Below are 5000 nucleotides of genomic sequence, written 5' to 3' on the forward strand. Positions count from 1 at the left end.
CAGAGAGCGCGCGGCATCCTTTCCTCGATCCGCCGCCGGGCCGCACCGCCCGCGCGCTGTAACACCCCCGCCGGAGCGGAGGCCACCTTCGCGCGGGGACTTAGACCGACGGCAAACCGGTCGTGACCCGCGCCGGTCGCTAGTGCGCTGAGACGGTGCGCGAGCCGACTCGGCAGCGGCGCCTTAAGCGTCCGCGAACCGAGACGGCGCGCCCCCGCACCCAACTGAAAGCGAGCCGGCGACCTGACGGGCCCTCCCGTTTGCCTCTCAACGGTTTCACGTACTCTTGAACTCTCTCTTCAAAGTGCTTTTCAACTTTCCCTCACGGTACTTGTCCGCTATCGGTCTCGCGACCGTATTTAGTCTTAGGTGGAGTTTACCACCCGCTTTGGGCTGCATTCCCAAACAACCCGACTCCGAGAAGACCCGAAGCGGCCAAGGCAAGCGCCCCTATGGGCCTAACACCCGCCGTGGGACGAGGCCTCGATCAGAAGGACACCGGCGCTCGCCGTCAGCCGCACTGGGACTTCCGTACGTCACAACTCGGCGCGCTCGAAAAGCGCGCAGATTCGACGCTGGACTCTTCCCGGTTCACTCGCCGTTACTCAGGGAATCCCTGTTGGTTTCTTTTCCTCCGCTTAATAATATGCTTAAATTCAGCGGGTGCTCTCGCCTGAACTCAGGTCGTATGTGTCAAGCGGGCCGCTTCTTACACGGCCCGCTGGCATCGCAAGTCGTCGCCGCCGGCGCCGACCGAGCGCGTACCGTCGCCGCCTTGGCCCACGGTCGGTCTTGATCTCGTGACCGGACCGACCGACCTGGACCCGCCCCTCGAACGTAGTTGAACACGTCGAGGGGCCGGCGGTGTACGGGACACGCGGTCGCGCCGAGAAAGCTCGGCGACCGCTTCAACTTGGGGCGACGCCCGGCCGTCTTTGCAGAGGCCAGGCGACGGCCCTCGGGTGAGGACGAACGCGACCCTGAGGCAGACGCGGTCCCGGGATTGACCCGAGACCGCAATTCGCGTTCAGAAGGTCGACGTTCAATGTGTTCTGCAATTCACATTACTTCTCGCACTTGGCTGCGTCCTTCATCGACTCGCGAGCCGAGTGATCCACCGTTAAGAGTCGTCCTCGACGTTTCGCCCGGCGCCGAAGCGCGCGGACGTCACACTGTGGGATCGACCACAAAACCACCACCGACAACAACTGCACAAAAACACCAACAAACGGCGCCGAGCGACCGCCGGGCTGGGCCGGCGGCACATCGAGCGCGGTGCCCAGAAGCCACCATCGCACTCGGCTGCCTTGCTATGCCAACGTGTTACGCGTGTCGCACGGGGCGGAACCCCGATTGACGGCCGCCCTCTCGGCGGCACTCAAAGACAATTCAGTGCGCGGTCGGCCGGGGCCTACCACCACCTTCGGTAATGATCCTTCCGCAGGTTCACCTACGGAAACCTTGTTACGACTTTTACTTCCTCTAAATGATCAAGTTTGATCGTCTTCTCGACACGCCGACGCGGCCGTTGCCAGCCGCGACGGGGCCGATCCAAGGATCTCACTAAACCATTCAATCGGTAGTAGCGACGGGCGGTGTGTACAAAGGGCAGGGACGTAATCAACGCAAGTTGATGACTTGCGCTTACTGGGAATTCCTCGTTCAAGGGAAACAATTGCAAGTCCCTATCCCAATCACGAATGAGGTTCAACGGGTTACCCGGACCTTTCGGCCTAGGTTAGACACTCGCTGCTTCACTCAGTGTAGCGCGCGTGCGGCCCCGGACATCTAAGGGCATCACAGACCTGTTATTGCTCAATCTCGTGTGGCTAAACGCCACTAGTCCCTCTAAGAAGTTAGACGCCGACCGAGAAGGTCGCGTAACTATTTAGCATGCCAGAGTCTCGTTCGTTATCGGAATTAACCAGACAAATCGCTCCACCAACTAAGAACGGCCATGCACCACCACCCACAGAATCAAGAAAGAGCTCTCAATCTGTCAATCCTACCTGTGTCCGGGCCGGGTGAGTTTCCCCGTGTTGAGTCAAATTAAGCCGCAGGCTCCACTCCTGGTGGTGCCCTTCCGTCAATTCCTTTAAGTTTCAGCTTTGCAACCATACTTCCCCCGGAACCCAAAGACTTTGGTTTCCCGGAAGCTGCCGGAAAGGTCGTCATGGTAACGCCTCCCGATCGCTAGTTGGCATCGTTTATAGTCAGAACTAGGACGGTATCTGATCGTCTTCGAACCTCTGACTTTCGCTCTTGATTAAAGAAAACATTCTTGGCGAATGCTTTCGCAGTAGTTCGTCTTCCGCCGATCCAAGAATTTCACCTCTAACGGCAGAGTACGGACGCCCCCGTCTGTCCCTCTTAATCATTACCTCGTGCTCCGAAAACCAACAAAATAGAACCGAGGTCCTATTCCATTATTCCATGCAACACTATGCAGGCGAACAGCCTGCTTTGAACACTCTAATTTTTTCAAAGTAAACTTATCGGCCACCGCCGACACTCAGTCAAGAGCACCGACGGAGAACCGAAGGTGAGGCGAACGCAACCAGTGACACGCCTTGCGACGGACCGGCGGCGCTCGCCCAAAATCCAACTACGAGCTTTTCAACCGCAACAACTTTAGCATACACTGTTGGAGCTGGAATTACCGCGGCTGCTGGCACCAGACTTGCCCCCCAATGGATACTCGTTAAGAGTTTTAGGATGTACTCATTCCAATTACAGGGCCTCGTTAGAGTCCTGTATTGTTATTTTTCGTCACTACCTCCCCGTGTCGGGAATGGGTAATTTGCGCGCCTGCTGCCTTCCTTGGATGTGGTAGCCGTTTCTCAGGCTCCCTCTCCGGAATCGAACCCTGATTCCCCGTTACCCGTTATCACAAAGGTAGGCACGTAGCGTACCTTCGACAGTTGATAGGGCAGACACTTGAATGATACGTCGTCGGTGCAGAGACCGTACGATCCGCGTGGTTATCCAGAGTCATCAAACGTCACAGGACGAACCCGGTCGGTTTTGATCTGATAAAAGCGCGCCTCCCGAAGTCGGCGCTTAATGCATGTATTAGCTCTAGAATTACCACAGTTATCCACTTCGCTTACGAGACCAAATAAACCAAGACTGATTTAATGAGCCATTCGCAGTTTCGCTTTACGAGAACTCGTACTTGCACCTGCATGGCTTAATCTTTGAGACAAGCATATCACTACTGGCAGGATCAACCAGATAGCTGCGACAGCTGCGCTCGGCCCTTGCTGGGCCGCCCGGCGCGTGCTCGTCGCATTCGTTTAAGACCGAGGCGATCGCCTGCGGCCGTACTCAGCTTCGACAGTCGCTGGCCGCGACGTCCACGCTCTCGCCGGCAGTGCCAGGCGGAGCGATTTGCGTTTTTTCTTTGCTCGCCCTCTCTCGGGCTCGATCCATTCAGTTTCGCACAAACAAGAGCTCTGCCGGCCGCCTGCAGCGGTGCCTAAAACCCGGGCATAACAATGCGACCGTTCTGCTAGGCCGACAAGCGCTCAAGCCAGACGCTCGATCGAACGCCCCCTACATATTAGTCGAGACAACGGCTCGCTCATTAGCATCGCGTTTGTACTTTAACTTTTTTTGGCTCGGCTTCTTTCGACGCCGATGCCGGCGACGCAGCACTCTCTCGCCCGCCAGCCACCGAGAAAAGGGTGCGCTCCGACCGGCCCCGCACCGCTCTTTCTTGGCTCATTCGAAATTACTGTCTTTCGCTCTGACATGCCTTACCTAGGGTTAGGTTAGTATGCTTGCACGTTTGTACTTTAACTTTTTTTGGCTCGGCTTCTTTCGACGCCGATGCCGGCGACGCAGCACTCTCTCGCCCGCCAGCCACCGAGAAAAGGGTGCGCTCCGACCGGCCCCGCACCGCTCTTTCTTGGCTCATTCGAAATTACTGTCTTTCGCTCTGACATGCCTTACCTAGGGTTAGGTTAGTATGCTTGCACGTTTGTACTTTAACTTTTTTCGGCTCGGCTTCTTTCGACGCCGATGCCGGCGACGCAGCACTCTCTCGCCCGCCAGCCACCGAGAAAAGGGTGCGCTCCGACCGGCCCCGCACCGCTCTTTCTTGGCTCATTCGAAATTACTGTCTTTCGCTCTGACATGCCTTACCTAGGGTTAGGTTAGTATGCTTGCACGTTTGTACTTTAACTTTTTTCGGCTCGGCTTCTTTCGACGCCGATGCCGGCGACGCAGCACTCTCTCGCCCGCCAGCCACCGAGAAAAGGGTGCGCTCCGACCGGCCCCGCACCGCTCTTTCTTGGCTCATTCGAAATTACTGTCTTTCGCTCTGACATGCCTTACCTAGGGTTAGGTTAGTATGCTTGCACGTTTGTACTTTAACTTTTTTCGGCTCGGCTTCTTTCGACGCCGATGCCGGCGACGCAGCACTCTCTCGCCCGCCAGCCACCGAGAAAAGGGTGCGCTCCGACCGGCCCCGCACCGCTCTTTCTTGGCTCATTCGAAATTACTGTCTTTCGCTCTGACATGCCTTACCTAGGGTTAGGTTAGTATGCTTGCACGTTTGTACTTTAACTTTTTTCGGCTCGGCTTCTTTCGACGCCGATGCCGGCGACGCATCACTCTCTCGCCCGCCAGCCACCGAGAAAAGGGTGCGCTCCGACCGGCCCCGCACCGCTCTTTCTTGGCTCATTCGAAATTACTGTCTTTCGCTCTGACATGCCTTACCTAGGGTTAGGTTAGTATGCTTGCACGTTTGTACTTTAACTTTTTTCGGCTCGGCTTCTTTCGACGCCGATGCCGGCGACGCAGCACTCTCTCGCCCGCCAGCCACCGAGAAAAGGGTGCGCTCCGACCGGCCCCGCACCGCTCTTTCTTGGCTCATTCGAAATTACTGTCTTTCGCTCTGACATGCCTTACCTAGGGTTAGGTTAGTATGCTTGCACGTTTGTACTTTAACTTTTTTCGGCTCGGCTTCTTTCGACGCCGATGCCGGCGACGCAGCA

General features: G+C 56.8%; 2 non-coding genes and 1 pseudogene across 2 annotated transcripts; all 3 read right to left on the reverse strand.

Moving 5' to 3' along the window:
* The window catches only part of LOC144419562 (large subunit ribosomal RNA), a 3695-nt pseudogene extending 3008 nt beyond the window's left edge, over window positions 1–687 (reverse strand).
* A 288-nt stretch (window positions 688–975) lies between these two features.
* LOC144419577 (5.8S ribosomal RNA) lies at window positions 976–1129 on the reverse strand. The gene has a single exon (XR_013474136.1). It is a non-coding gene; the product is annotated as a 5.8S ribosomal RNA (ribosomal RNA).
* A 298-nt stretch (window positions 1130–1427) lies between these two features.
* LOC144419598 (small subunit ribosomal RNA) lies at window positions 1428–3237 on the reverse strand. The gene has a single exon (XR_013474157.1). It is a non-coding gene; the product is annotated as a small subunit ribosomal RNA (ribosomal RNA).
* Between the last annotated feature and the right edge of the window lie 1763 nt (window positions 3238–5000).

The sequence above is a fragment of the Styela clava genome, unplaced genomic scaffold (genome assembly GCF_964204865.1).
Source record: "Styela clava unplaced genomic scaffold, kaStyClav1.hap1.2 HAP1_SCAFFOLD_34, whole genome shotgun sequence".
Taxonomy (NCBI): Eukaryota; Metazoa; Chordata; class Ascidiacea; order Stolidobranchia; family Styelidae; genus Styela; species Styela clava.